The 16,624-nt window shown below is 35.3% G+C and overlaps 1 long non-coding RNA gene across 1 annotated transcript; it reads right to left on the bottom strand.

Annotated features, from left to right (window-relative positions):
* Positions 1 to 427: 427 nt before the first annotated feature.
* LOC124971121 (uncharacterized) lies at positions 428 to 15,733 on the bottom strand. Its single transcript, XR_007106291.1, has 5 exons — positions 15,593 to 15,733; positions 13,074 to 13,115; positions 12,344 to 12,462; positions 2,633 to 2,693; positions 428 to 494 (listed from the first exon to the last, which is right to left on the bottom strand). It is a non-coding gene; the product is annotated as an uncharacterized LOC124971121 (long non-coding RNA).
* Between the last annotated feature and the right edge of the window lie 891 nt (positions 15,734 to 16,624).

Below are 16,624 nucleotides of genomic sequence, written 5' to 3'. Positions count from 1 at the left end.
GTTCCATAATGATTGATCAACTAAGATGTCATGATTGAATTAAAAATCATTTTCTACAGAGCCAACATAGTATTAGGTAGTAAAGTGAACAGGGAATTCAATAACTGAATGTGAAAATCAAATTTACAGGTAAAATTTAATGTAAATTTATATTTCTTTAAAAAAACAGCTTGGTGAGACAGTTTTAGTATCGATTGAAAAAGGAAGGAGAAAACTTTACTTTCTTCTCCCAACTATGCCATTAGCTACTTAAGTGAAAAGATATCATTGTTAAGCACACAGTGAAGTCTTAGTAGATATTTGTTAAATTCATACTACAAGAGATTTAAATTTAATATTATCTAAGCTAAGGACTCTAGGACCAATTTTAATATACTTAGAATTATAATTAAAACAAAATGCTATCTTAGATTTTACAGAAACTTGCCAATGAGTGAGTATGGTGCCACTTCTTTTCCAGAATCAATTCACAACTGACAATCTTTCTCAGAGCCCTTGGAGAAAAAACAATTAAAATTCATTGTAGACCTTCTGTCTGGTATTGGAGGAGAATATGTTTGGCATTTTTGTGCTTTGCAGAAAGGAAAACCTGGAGATGATATGAAAGCTATTCAAGTTCATGGGGTTGCCATGGCTTTTTTAAAGACACTGGTGCTGAGTTCTTCAACCCATCTCTCATTCCCCAAAAGAACTTGGGAACCCTACATTTTTTTCTTCCCAGTCCTGGCTAGAAAACTACAAACTGTATAAAACTGGACTCTCACTATGTAAGCCCACAGAATTCGACACCACTCTCAGAACCTTTCACAAAGGAAAAAACAAAATTCTTATTTCTCAAAAGCTAATCTATTTGTAGACTTCTCACTTCTGGGATCTCTCTGGATTTCTCAGAGACTGTTAGACTTAACCTCTAATATGACCCTTCAAAGGCAACTTTGCTGTCCAGAAAGCCATAAATACTGCTGTGTCTCATGTAAAGAAAAATATCCAACAAGCTTTTAGGAAATAGGTAGTTATCAGTGTGCAATGGCTTTAGGTTGGATAAGCTCAGTCCTGGGAAGAGTAAGGACAAGAATTCTATCTAGAGGATAGGCCCAGTCATAGAAAAAAATAAAATTATTCACTTGATATCAGATTTTTAAACCTTGAACAATATAGATCCCACTTGAAAGAAATAAAATTAATACACACTGACTATGATGAATCTTATAGAAGGGTTAAAAATGTTTTAAACAAAGCTGGAACAGAGATAGTTAATGCTCTTGGCAATATTTCATATCCTATGGTTGACTTCTAATTAAAACCATGGCACTGCCTTTAGAATGGAAGGTTCTGGCTACAGAGAATACCATACAGACCTCTATTTGCCCCTCCATTCCACAATTTGTCATTTCTTCCTCCATTCTATCCCCTCGTCAAAGAGAAAGAAAAATCTCATAAAAATCTTTTCTTTTTATGTAGTATCTAGAAATACCATAAAAGTCCCCTAGAGCCAGTATAATTGAGGAGTTACAATTTCTAATTAAAGTCATACTTTTGGCTTTAGCAGATCATTCCCTTTGCTTAAAGGAAAAGCACAGATAAAATGATTCATATATTGATTAAGCTCAATTGATTTATCCCAAACTATTCACTCTCTACTAAGATATAATTATTTAGGTAAGAAATCAATGCAGATGTGCCTGGTTTATGAATTCATATAAAATTTAATTATAGTTGGCTGGGGATATAGCTCAGTTGGTAGAGTCCCTGTCTCGCAAGCATAAGGCCCTGGGTTCAATCCCCAGCACTGAAAAAAAAAATTAATTATACTATAAATACATTACTAAATTTTGCTAATAAGCCATATTCCAAAGTTTGGTTTCCCTGAATTCTTAAGGGCTTAGTATAGGATTGTGTAAGTGCAAATGTAAATGCAGTCAATAATACTACGACATATCATAAATGTGTCATAACCCATCATAGTCATTGTATTTTTATAACAATAATCTCTCTGAAGAAATAATGTTGTTCAAGTACTTTCCTTACTTTTCAGTCTTCTAAACGTCACTCCTATTACTATAAGTGCTGACTTTGTGTTGTTTTCATAACATATAAGGAAAGCAATGAGACAAACTTCAATCTCCTCACCCCTCAGTCATCCTCAAATACTCCATCTTTTCCACTAAAATGGCTTAGACTTGCTTCTGCCTCAGAAAAAAGAAAAAGAAGCAAAGGCCAAATATAACCAGGAAGATTATGCTATTTATATTAATGTTTTTCAAGTCCATTATCCAATCAAAACTGTTTTTTTTTTTCACTAGAGGCATCAATCATTTCATCCTCAGAACCTGCAGCCACCAAATATGTCAAATGTTATTTATATAAAAATTCTACTATGGAGTAAATTCTTAAGTATACAATATCATTAGTATCTCTGATAATGACTTGTCCAATAATAAAAGGGACAATATTTACAACTAAATTATTAAATACTACTTTGTATTTAATTTATCACAGTCTCTTTAACATTAAGAATATCTGCTGGGGAGATAGTTCAGTTGGTAGAGTGCTTGCCTTGCAAGCACAAGGCCATGGGTTCAATCCCCAGAACCACAAAAACAAAAAAGGAATATCCAGCAAGGTAACTTACATTTATCCTTAGCACTGGTAATTACATGTTGACAACTTCACTTGCTGTACCTGAGTTCTTTCTATAGTATAAAAAAAAAATAAGTACAGCTATAAATAATGACTTTCAGACAGGTGAACAAATAATCAATGAATAATCATTCAAGAACAAATCTTAATTTTAATTGTGAACAGTGGAAAGCATAGGACTTAAGTAGAACATAAAACTTTGATTATAAGATACTCATTCTCTGATACATTATTTCATTTAATAAAATATGTATTTTTCTTATGATGTATGATTCACAAAATATAGGAGCTTAACTGAGTAAGAAGATGAAATATTTTTGAAGAGAGTACATAAAGGCTACTCCCAATCACACATCCATAACACTCAAAGATGTTCCTCTGTTTAATTTCCATTACTGTATTTCCATAATGCAATGTGAATAAGAAAAGGAGAAAACTATATAATATTTCTTCCTGAATGCTCTTTTTCTAGTGGGGAAGTTTATGTCTTTATTTGTTATAAAAGCAGCTGAGGTAAAATCAAAATAAGAATTAGTCACTAGATATATTTAAAGCATAATTGTTAACTGGGTATTTTCTATGTGTCTGTTACTGTGGCTACCCAGATTTTTTTGTTGTTGTTGAAACCTTTTAGGATTGAAAATTGAAAGTCCTAACAAAAGGTACTAAAAAAATTTTTAGAAAACTCAATTCCTGAGGTTTCAAGATGGCGGACTAGAGGGCGGTTGCATTTCATGTTGCTCCAGGATGCAGGATTCAAAAGAGGAGATAGCGAGAGACTTGGGACCAACACAAAGCAGCCGGGTGAGTCTCTCCTGTTGGGGAGGTGTCCAGGATGGGGCGGTAGTCCCGGAACGCAGGGAACTTTGTGAAGTAGAGTTGCCCGGCGAGACGCCCCTCCCCCCGCCAGAGTGGTAAACACGGACAACTGGGAACATTGTAGAGGTGGCTGCTCAGCACAGCGCTTGGACTCAGAGCAACCACTGGGGCTCTGGGTGGCTGCCTGAGGAGGAGCTGCGAGGCGAGCTGTTTGGACTCAGAGCGATCGCTTCTGAATACCCGGGGGCTGCCCGGAGGAAGAGGAGGAGCGCGGAGGGTAGCTTGGTCGAGGAGTGACTGCATCAGAGCTACTGGCAATTGCCAGAGGAGGAGTGGCGCAGCAAGCTGTTAGACTCAGAATGACCGCTTCTGAACACCGGGGGGCTGCCCGGAGGAAGAGGAGGAGCATGGCAGGTCGCTTGGTCTAGGAGTGACTGTATCAGAACTCCAGGTGGCTGCTCAGAGGAGGAGGCAAGTGGTGAGTTGTTTGCACTCAAAGCAACCACTCCTGAACACCGGTGGCCTGCCTGGAGGAGGAGTGCGGTGGGTTGCTTGGTCTCAGGAGTGTCCGCTCCTGAACACCTGGGGGGCTGCCCCGAGGAGGAGGAGGAGGAACAGGGCGGGTCACATGGACTCGGAGTGACTGCCTAGGGCTATGGGCAGTTGGCAGAAGTAGGAGACGCAAAGTGAGTTGCTTGGACTCTTAGTGACTGCGTCGGAACACCGGGCGGCTGTCTGGAGGAAGAGGTGTGTGGTGGGTCTCTGGGACTCAGAGCTATACTACGGGGCTCCAGGTGGTGGCTCAGAGGAGGGGCCGCATAGCCAGGCCATTAGGTGCAGAGCAGGGTCCCAGGACCTAAGGGGCTTCTTGGTGGAAGAGCCACACAGAGACACACTTAGGGTCAAAGCGAAGGTTCCAGGACTGCGGGACAGATTCTCTGAGGAGAGGCAGCCTAAGGAGACTCATCTGTGAAGGGTGAAGCTCCCAGGCGCAGGAGGTAGGTCCAGGCCCCTGGGAACGTTGCAGAGGAAGGCAGCCCAGCCCAGGTGGTAGTTGTAGATTGAGGGGAACCTCTAGGAGGGGAACTGACCAGTGAGACTTCCCCACCGAGTGAGTCTTCCCCGCCGGGTAAGGTTTTCCCACAAGGACAGTAAAACCAGAGACACAGACACAAACAGGCCTTGCCTCAGCCTGCAGCCTAGTTCCCCTTTGGATGACCATTGCTCAACAAGTGGAGGCACCTCTGCCCACTGTCAGGGAATATACCCCACCTGAGGGTCACCAACCCTAGACAGGCAGCTTCCTTGTGGAGCACCACATTATCAACTTCCTCCAAGACTTCAGGCTACTGAAGGATAAGAGGGGATATAGTAGCAAACTTCAGGGACATTATAAGTTAATAGAGGAAATCTGAAATATCTTAATGATCAACTGATTCCTGAACAATATGAGAAAACAAGGGAAGAAAATGCCCCAAACAAATCTAGATGTTACATCAATAAAATCCAACAACAGCATGGCAGAAGAAATGACAGAAAGGGAGTTCAGAACATACATAGTTAAAATGATCAGAGAAGCAAACGATGAGATGAAAGAGCAAATGCAGGCATTGAATGATGGCACCAATCGAAAGTTAAAAGAGCAAATACAGGAAGCAAAAGATCATTTCAATAAAGAGTTAGAGATATTAAAAAAAAAAAACAGAAATCCTTGAAATGAAGGAAACAATAAACCAAATTAAGAACTCCATAGAAAGCATAACCAATAGGATGAAACTCCTGGAAGACAGGACATCAGATATTGAAGAGAAAATATTGAACCTTGAAAACAAAGTTGAACAAACAGAGAAGATGGTAAGAAATCATGAACAGAATCTCCAAGAACTATGGGATATCATGAAAAGGCCAAATTTGAGAATTATTGGGATTGAGGAAGGCTTAGAGAAACAAACCAAAGGAATGAACAATCTATTCAATGAAATAATATCAGAAAATTTCCCAAATCTGAAGAATGAAATGGAAAATCAAGTTCAAGAGGCTTATAGGACTCCAAATACACAGACCCACACCAAGGCACATTATAATGAAAATACCGAACATACAAAATAAAGACAGAATTTTAAAGGCTGTGAGAGAAAAGAACCAAATTACATTCAGGGGGAAACCAATACGGATATCAGCAGATTTTTCAATCCAGACACTAAAAGCTAGAAGGGCCTGGAAGAACATTTTTCAAGTCTGAAAGAAAATGGATGCCAACTAAGAATCTTATACCCAGCAAAACTTACCTTCAAATTTGACAATGAAATAAAATCATTCCATGATAACAAAAACTAAAAGAATTTACAGAAAGAAAGCCAGCATTACAGAACATTCTCAGCAAAATATTCCATGAGGAAGAGATAAAAAACAAAGAAGGCAAATCAGCAAAGGGAGGAATTATCCTAAAGGAACTGTCAAATAAAGGAAGAACCAAGTTGTGTCAAAATAATAAATAAATAAATAAAATTTTAAAAATGAACCAAATGACCGGGAATACAAATCATATCTCAATAATAACCCTGAATGTTAATGGCCTGAATTCATCAATCAAAAGACACAGACTGGCAGATTGGATTAAAAAGAAAGATCCAACAATATGTTGCCTGCAAGAGACTCACCTCATAGAAACAGATACCCATAGACTAAAGGTGAAAGGATGGGGAAAAATATACCATGCACATGGACTCACCAAAAAAGGTGGGGTACCCATCCTCATTTCAGATAATGTGGACTTCAAGCCAAAGTTAGTCAGAAGGGATAAAGAAGGACATTTCATACTGCTTAAGGGAAGCATCAATCAGCAAGATATAACAATCATAAACATCTATGCCCCAAACAGTGGCTCATCCGTGTATGTCAAACAAATCCTCCTCAATTTTAGAAACCAAATAGACCATAACACAATAATACTATGTGATTTTAACATGCCTCTCTCACCACTGGACAGATCTTCCAAACAAAAATTGAGCAAAGAAACCATAGATTTCAATAACAATCAATAATTTAGACTTAACAGACATTTTTAGAATATACCATCCAACCAAGATCGAGTACACTTTCTTCTCAGCAGCACATGGATCCTTCTCTAAAATAGACCATATATTATGCCACAAAGCTAATGTTAGCAAATACAAGAAGATAGAGACACTACCTTGTATTCTATCAGACCATAATGGATTGAAGTTAGAAATAAATGAGAGTATAAAACAGAAACTACTCCAACACCTGGAGATTAAACAATATGCTCTTATATGATGAATGGATAACAGAAGATATTAGGAAGGAAATAGAAAAATTCTTAGAGATAAATGAGAACAAATAAACATCATTATCAAAATCTCTGGGACACTATGAAAGCAGTACTTAGAGGAAAATTTATTTCATGGAGCACATTCAATAAAAGAAGTAAAACTCAACAAATAAACGACCTAACACTACAGCTCAAAGCCCTAGAAAAAGAAGAACAGACCAACACCAAAAGTAGTAGAAGACAGGAAATAGTTAACTCAGAGCTGAAATCAACAAAATTGAAACAAAAGAAACAATGACAAAAAATTGACAAAATAAATAGTTGGTTCTTTGAAAAAATAAACAAAATTGATAAACCTTTAGCCACACTAACAAAGAGAAGATGAGAGAAAACCCAAATTAATAAAATTTGGAATGAACAAGGAAATAGCACAACACACACGATTGAAATACAAAACATAATTAGAAGCTATTTTGAAAATCTATACTCCAACAAAATAGAAAATTTCGAAGACATCAACAGGTTTCTAGAGACATATGAATTGCCTAAACTGAACGAGGAGGACATACACAATTTAAATAGACCAATTTCAAGTAATGAAATAGAAGAAGTCATCAAAAGCCTACCAACAAAGAAAAGTCCAGGACCAGATGGGTTTCTCAGCTGAGTTCTACAAAACCTTTAAAGAAGAGCTCATTCCAATACTTCTCAAAGTATTCCAGAAAATAGAAGAGGAGGGAACCCTACCAAACTCATTCTATGAAGCCAATATCACCCTGATACCTAAACCAGACAGAGACACATCAAGGAAAGAAAATTTCAGACCAATATCCTTAATGAACATCGATGCAAAAATTCTCAACAAAATTTTAGCAAATCGCATACAAAAACATATTAAAAAGATAGTGCACCATGATCAAGTGGGTTTCATCCCAGGGATGCAAGGTTGGTTCAACATCAGGAAATTAATAAATGTAATTCACCATATCAATAGACTTAAATTCAAGAATCACATGATTATTTCAATAGATGCAGAAAAAGCATTTGATAAAATACAGCACCCCTTCATACTCAAAACACTAGAAAAAATAGGGATAGTGGCAACATTCCTTAACATTGTAAAGGCCATCTATGCTAAGCCCATGGCTAATATCATTCTAAATGGTGAAAAACTGAAAGTATTCCCCCTAAAATCTGGAACAAGGCAGGGATGCCCTCTTTCACCACTCCTATTCAATATTGTCCTTGAAACTCTAGCCAGAGCAATTAGACAAACCAAAGAAATTAAAGGGATATGAATAGGAAAAGAAGAACTCAAACTATCCCTATTTGCTGATGATATGATTATATACTTAGAGGAACCAGGAAGTTCCACCAGAAAACTTTTAGAACTCATAAGTCAATTCAGTAAAGTAGCAGGATATAAGATCAATGCACATAAATCTAATGCATTTTTATACATAAGTGATGATTCTTCAGAAAGAGAAATTAGGAAAACTACTCCATTCACAATAGCATCGAAAAAAATAAAATACTTGGGAATCAATCTCACAAAAGAGGTGAAAGACCTCTACAATGAGAACTACAGAACACTCAAGAAAGAAATTCAAGAAAACCTTAGAAGATGGAAAGATATCCTATGTTCTTGGATAAGAAGAATTAATATTGTCAAAATGGCTATACTACCAAAAGTGCTATACAGATTCAATGCAATTCCAATTAAATTCCCAATGATGTACCTTACAGAAATAGAGCAAGAAATTATGAAATTCATCTGGAAGAATAAAAAACCCAGAATAGCTAAAGCAATCCTTGGCAGAAAGAGTGAAGCAGGGGGGTATCGCAATACCAGATCTTCAACTCTGCTACAAAGCAATAGTAACAAAAACAGCATGGTATTGGTACCAAAATAGAAAGGTGGATCAATGGTACAGAATAGAGGACATGGACACAAACCCAAATAAATACAATTTTCTCATACTAGACAAAGGGGCCAAAAATATGCAATGGAGAAAAGATAGCCTCTTCAACAAATGGTGCTGGGAGAATTGGAAATCCATATGCAACAGAATGAAACTAAACCCATATCTCTCACCATGCACGAAACTAAACTCAATTTGGATTAAGGACCTCAGAATCAGACCAGAGACCTTGCATCTTATAGAAGAAAAAGTAGGTCCAGAGCTTCAACATGTCGGCTTAGGACCAGACTTCCTCAACAGGACTTCCATAGCACAAGAAATAAAAGCAAGAATCAATAACTGGGATAGATTCAAACTAAAAAGTTTTCAGCAAAGGAAACTATCAGCAATGCAAAGAAAGAACCTACAGAGTGGGAGAAAATCTTTGCCAATCATACTTCAGATAGAGCACTAATCTCCAGAATCTATAAAGAACTCAAAAAACTCTACACCAAGAATGTAAATAATCCAATCGACAAATGGGCTAAGGAAATGAATAGACACTTCACAGAAGAAGATATACAAGCAATCAACAAACATATGGAAAAATGTTCAACATCTCTAGTAATAAGAGAAATGCAAATCAAAACCACCCTAAGATTCCATCTCACCCCAATTAGAATGGCGATTATCAAGAATACAAGCAACAACAGGTGTTGGCGAGAATGTGGGGAGAAAGGTACACTCATACATTGCTGGTGGGGCTGCAAATTAGTGCAGCCACTCTGGAAAGCAGTGTGGAGATTCCTTAGAAAACTTGGAATGGAACCACCATTTGACCCAGCTATCCCACTCCTTGGCCTATACCCAAAGGACTTAAAATCAGCATACTACAGAGATACAGCCACATCAATGTTCATAGCTGCTCAGTTCACAATAGCCAGATTGTGGAACCAACCTAGTTGTCCTTCAATTGATGAATGGATAAAGAAACTGTGGTATATATATATACAATGGAATATTACTCAGCCATAAAGAATGATAAATTTATGGCATTTGCAGGCAAATGGATGAAATTGGAGAATATCATGCTAAGTGAGATAAGCCAATCTCAAAAAACCAAAGGACGAATGATACCGCTAATACGTGGATAACACATAATGGGGGGGTGGGATGGGTTAGTGTTAGGGTTAGAGTTAGGGTAGGGAATGGGGCAAGAATGGAGGAAGGAAGGACTGTATAGAGGGAAAATAGGGGTGGGAGAGGTGGGGGGAAGGTGAAAAATAACAGAATGAATTAAAAAAAAAGAAATAGTCATATTGAGTTTCACTTAAAAAATAAAATAAAATAAAATTGACTTTATAATAGTCACTTCTGCAAAAAAAAAAAAAAAAACTCAATTCCTTTTTTCCAATTCTGTCATTATAAAGGTGAGCTTTACTAGCTCTGTGCTAAACTAAATTGAAAATAGAAGGACAATCTGCAGCAAACTCAAAAGGAATTCTGAGGTATCTACAGAGATCACAGAATTCCCAAAGACAGTGCATACAGTGCAATGCTACCTAAAATGTATTGGCTATGCACATATGTTTTACATAAGATAATTGTCAAATAAATTAGCAATTAGGGCTCTGGACTTAAGAGAGTTGACATGGTACATAAAAGCAGAATAAATGGTCACAAAATGATATAAACAGAAAGTATATAAAAACAAAGCAACATGAAATCTACTGATAATTTACATGTTCTTCTTTTATAATATTTTTCTCATTTAGGCCAATTTCTTGACAAAACAAATTGCCTCCAAAAGTTATTGATTAACTGAATTTTAATTTTTATAAAAAGCATTTTAAATGCATTGACTTCTAAAATGTTCCATGTAGGTCCAAAGGTTATGCAAAAGTAACTCAGAGCCCAACCAACAGGGAAGACTTGAAGTGCCCAACCCAGAAACTGCCTTCTACTAGAGTAACAAAGGAATGTTACATACACAGCCTTAAGTTGAAATAGAAGTTTCATGGAAATTTGAAGAAACTATTTCATGGAGTCTATAGTGAAGAATCTATCTTCCAAATTACCTTGTTTCTGAGATAATTTTTCTTAACATTGGGTATATATTTTCATGGCAATAATTACATGAAATATATTTTTCTCTACAAGACTTTCTGGGAGAGAAAACCAATTGCAATTCAGTAGGGAGAGTTCTTTGGCTAGCAAACAAATAACAAGACAGACAAAAGTAGAAATATGAGTATTCTGTTCCATATTAGCAGAACTCATAAGTTGTGCACAAAAAAAAAAAAGCAAAAGACTACATGAACATATTTTCCAAGCATGCATTCCTATTTGGGAAAATAACTCTCTGGAAACAGAACTCCCTGAAAGAGACTGTTGCCATTGAATCTGTATCAGAGAGCAAAATAGTGTCACTTTATTCTTCACTCACTCATGGTTTCAGTGATAAAAGCAGAGCACCCCAACCTGCTCACAGCTCTTGTCAAATTGAGAGTTTTCAGACATAAAAGATGTGCCTAAAAAAAGGGATTTTTCCTTGAATTCCATAACATAAACACCTGCCACAAAATCTTAATTGAGGTATGTGTACTTTATTTCTACTGTGCTATATGAAAACTTTGTAGTCTCAAACTTTTAAAAATTGAGTATTTTGCTCAAACAATAGCATCTTGCTCTCAGGAATTGGTCAGAACTTTTGCATAACCTTTTACTTCTGTTGAAACATAACTCTTTTGCTTTACATATTTTCCACAAACAAAACTATTCCATGTGATTTCAAGCTGCTGTAAAGTATAACAGTTGATAGTTTTATAAAAATATTGCCATCTTTTCCTTAATGATAACATCTTTGTTCCTGTACCATAACTTCATCAAAACATTATACATAATAACTTGGGTTAAAGATTTAATATTTATTTAACAATATGATTGGCATAAACAGTCTAATCCATTAAAATATCTCTCCCAGATCATCCACTTTTTTATCTGCAAGTATTCAATCCACAAAATCTCAAAGATTGAAGAACTTTTCAAAACTACTTTCAAGATGTGAGATGTTTGGAGACACTTGTTTTATGGTAATAGGTAATACCTTCCTGTGGATGTAACTTTAAGCCTCTCTCTTTTCTGTTGAAAAGGTCTCAGAGAAACATTCACATTAGTGATAAGAAAGACATAACTGAAAAGCAATATTTTTTCTAAGCATAAATGCTAAATATTGAAATTAATACTAATTTATCTTGTTCCATTTTCTCTAGAGTTTAGTTTTCTTGTACACAAACATATACCCTGGAAAATGTTTCTCCATCATATTTCTAAACACTTTCTTATAAAGCACATTCACTGTCTACCTTCCTGCCTGCCTGTCTCTCTTTGTAGTCATGGAGTTTTCTGCATTATGCAGGGATTTTGAATTCAATTTCCTGGCTTACAAACACCTAGACACAATTTCCAATGTCCCTGGTGAATATTTTGATGAAACTCCTTTTTGGGTAGTCTTTCTCTTTCTCTACATTGATGTATCTAATAAAATGCAATGATAACCCAAAAGAAAACAAAGTCAGATGGATTTTGCTATGGTTTACAGTATATTCATAAGCGATTTTTAAAGACATATGAATGACTCATCACATGGATTATGTTATGGATTAAAAGAGGCTTTGTAAAATTTTAGTACCTGTCAGATGTGGTAACACATGCCTTTAATCCTAGTGACTCAGGAGGCTAAGGTGGGTCCAAAACTTTGAGTCCAGTCTCAATAATAAAGAACTCCAGCAAGTTAATTAGACCCTGTTTCTAAATAAACAAATAACAAATAAACAAATAAAAATCATAGATATAGTGCAAGGGCAAAGCACTCTCGATTGAAACTATATCCCACCATTTTTTTTTTTTTTTGACATTAGGAGTGAGGGCTAACAATAATGGAATTGAAGATCCAGGTAATATGAGGCTTGAGAATGATAAGCTTCAGGCACATCTGCATGATGTTGTATTCTAAAAGCCTCCCTGTTTTCTCGAAGGGGTATGGTATCTTGCTTATAAGTACAAGAAGACAACACATGATACTTTACTAGATCAAACAAAAGCAATGAACACTTTTCATTTAGCTTTTCTTCATTAGTTGGGGATAGGAAAATGGAAAAAAAGAGTGAAGGACTCTGGGTCCAACCCATGATCCTAAGTTGAGCACTTTAGTCTGTATGCTCAATGATAGGGATATAGTCAATCTTTGATTTTTGAGGTACTCCACAGAAAACCTCATGTTTATGGAAACTCAATAGATAGACATATTAAAGAAACGTCAAGTGGTAGATTGGAGACAACAGAAAGAGATGGAAGGTATTAAAGTTTTTAATTTACTTACTACATGTTAAAATTTAAAAATAACTATACTAAGAAAATACCTCTGAAGGAAAGAGAACCATTTGTCCTTTTGCTCTGGAGAACTGCAATCAAAGCAAGGGGAAGAGAAAAATTAAACCACATAAATGCTAACACTAACATTTTGAAAATTGCTAATCTAAATAAGATGAAAGCAAGACTGTTCTTGTGATGTAGTTTTTCACATGAGCTGTAAACCTGGAATAATTATGTTCTGGAGACCCTGAGTAAACAATGCCTCCTAGGGAAAACTGCAGGATCAATTTTAACTTATGCTAAATGTCTTTGGATGGATCCAAGGGAGATCCATTTTTATTCATTCCTCATTTGAAATTGTTTTGTTTTAATTTTAAGAATATTTATAGAACATGAAATGATAATATCTATAGAAATTTGCTTTTGAAAAGAAAATATGATATGGAAAATATAATGGAGAGAAAATATGATGGGAAAAATTATGATGGAAAAGAATAATGATACAAACAGATGCTTTTTTCAACATAGCCTCTAAATTCTCTGGTAACAATTCACCTTCTGTCTGGAACTCTAAGTTATTTTTGAGTAATTGTGAATATTCTTTCTAAAACATTTGCCAAGAAAATCTGAGGATGTCTACCCTGATTCTCATTTAAGAGAATCAATGTCAAATATTGAAGTCTAGTTCTCTTGTAACATCAGCCTCTAACTTTTCTGTTCATTTTCAATCACTCTTAAAACATTATTTTTTGAATGATGTTCCATTATGCAACTATCTGGAAACAATTCCCCATCAAGTTTGAGATCCTGAAATAAACAAAGTAAGTGCATGTTCTTTTTTGTCATTTAACTTTCATTAGATTGTTTTCTACTCTCAAGTTTCTAAATTAGAATTGTGTTTATTTTCTAAGTACAACCGAGTTAATTCTGAATGGGCTTCTCTGGACATAGGTAGGCCTTCTTCAGTACAAAGATATCTCATTTTACTACCATCTACTTTATTGTGCTTTTCATATATTACATCTATTTCCTATTTGGAGGTTTGTAAAACCTGCTTCAAACATACCTAATAGTTTCATTTTTAAAATAGCTCAGATGATTGCTACAACTTTTAGCAATGAAGAATTTTTAAATCAAGGTACATACTTTTGTAAGATAGCATCATTGCACACTTAGTACAGTAAAATATAGTATAAACATCTTTTATATGCAAAAGAAAACCAAAAAATTGTGTGACTTACTTCAATGTGCTATTCACATTATTGCAGTGGTCTGGAATCAAATCCACAGTATCTTTGAGGTATGCTTATACTAGGGTCCACTGGGTTATTTCAGAAACCCTTGACACAGACAGCAATCAGAAATCAACTATACCATTTTCCACTGTCCCTACCTGAAAGATAATCTTCATGGACAGTAAGGGTATTTGTACATGAATTCATAAACTAGTTGTGCTGTATGAATGAGTATGCTAGCATGCTGCATATGATCTTTAGGTTCACACAGTTCCAGGCTTAAATTCATGGCCCTCCACTTAATAATAGTTGAATTATTAAGGAAAATAAAAAACCATAAAATAGCATGTGATAGGTCAGTAGTGCATTACAGAACTTAGTGGCAAGCCTGACCTTTGTTGGAAGAATAACAGTTTGGGTTATTATAGTTATCTGACTTCAGGACTTTGTCCAGGCAGGATGGTGGTAATAGGAATAAAATAATAATAAAAATCCTCAAGTGCATATGATGAACACTAACTCTTTGAGTGTAAAATGAATACTGCAGTTGGGACAGACAGGTGTGCATTTGGTATGCTCACCATGAGTCAAAAGTCCTAACTGAACACATTCAGATTACAAATATGAATATTCTGTGTTTATACATTTGCCGCAATCCCAGGTAGTAATATTACTTGGGAAACTCATTTTCAACCAAAATCTAAATTTGGATTTCACTGATACATTATACAGGTACCAAATCAAAACTGGAGACACAATTCAGAAAACTGAGTATTTTGTAATATTCATTTTATTGGTGTACTAAAAACTATTTTGCTCAAAATACATATAATATGAACTATTCAAATATAATCATAATATTTTATAAAATTTGCCTCAATAAAGGTCTGTTTTAAAAAGTTGAAAAGACTGATGAGGTCTAAAAACTCAATGTGTAAAACAAGCAAAAATCCATTAGAAAAAGGGCATTTAGAGGAAGCAGTTTCCTAGAGATCCTACCAATCTATTTTATACTCATATTTCTAAGTTTCCTTTCTTCAAGTTGTTTTGGTATTTTCAACTCTTTTAAAATCACTGTCAAAACCAAACTGACTCCAAGAGTTCCTTATATTGACACATGACTTTCATATGGATTTTAATCCAGAGGTCTAACAGAGAAACATAAGGTGCGTGAGTATTTTGGTTGGATGTGTTTCAAAGGTATTAAAAAAAACTCAGAAACAAATGTTTCAAACATTATAGAAACAAAATTTGAATAAAAGGTTCCTCTTTTCCCAGACCTTATTTCAGCTGTGGAGTCAGGCAAATACAGGGAAAGTAGCAGTTCTCACCTTAAAGTGACCAGGTAGTTCACTTTGGGCCAGTCCAAGACAAAGGATGTTACAGAATTGATGTTGTCTTCTTCCATTTCATCCACAGCAGTCCACATATCTATTAGTTTTATTTTGTTTTTTTTTTCCATTCAAGTTATTTCATCTAGAAAGATAAAAAAAAAAGTACTTGATATTTTATTTCTTAAATTTTACAGAAACTTCTGTGTTTGTTATGACAAGACATTTTCTAATAATAATGGTCAGAGAATATCTCATGGTGTTTATCTTCAGTGCCTAGCAGAGTAAGTGCTAACATGGTTGGATATCTAGATCCAGATAGTTCTTCAAAATATCTGGGGAACAATTTTAACCTCATCCCTGTGTTTATGGCAGCCTTGTTTTTTAATTTTTTAACCTAGTTATTTTCATTTTTCTGTATGCTGAGTATTTGGATCAAACACCCAATTGAAATTTATAAATATTCATAAATTATTTGCAACTTGCTTACTTTCAAAGATTTAAGTTATTGGAATTGCCATCATTTATTAAAATATTTATAAATATATCTTATGGCAGATGTTCTAAAAATATTCAACTTAAGAGAAATTTATCATACATTTTCAGCTCTATGGTTACAAGATTGTAACCATTGTTAACTTTAGAAGAGAAGGTTGTTTTAAATTTTACTTCTTATGATTTCATTGAACTTTACCCCTATATTCTGGCAAAAAACCTGAAAAACTATAACCTAAAATAGTCTAAACTAAATTGGAAAAGAAAAAAGCAGAAGAATAGAGCTGACACAATCATCTTTTATCTCTGAGAAACTCAAAAGTAACCTACTTGTTATGATTATCAGTAAAACTGCTTTTTGATAATTTCTTTTTTTTTTCTTACACTGAATATCATTTTTGTTTTATTTTTTTTTTATTTATTTTTTTATGTTTACATAGGGTAATGATGTTTCTTTTTTTTCCCCTTCCCCCCCACCCCCCCACCCTTTTCCCTTTATACAGTCCTTCTTTCCTTCATTCTTACCGCTCTCCTTAG

This window comes from Sciurus carolinensis, chromosome 19 (assembly GCF_902686445.1).
Source record: "Sciurus carolinensis chromosome 19, mSciCar1.2, whole genome shotgun sequence".
NCBI classification, from domain to species: domain Eukaryota; kingdom Metazoa; phylum Chordata; class Mammalia; order Rodentia; family Sciuridae; genus Sciurus; species Sciurus carolinensis.
The sequence above is the reverse complement of the archived record's forward strand: the minus strand, read 5'-3'. Positions and strand labels throughout refer to the sequence as shown.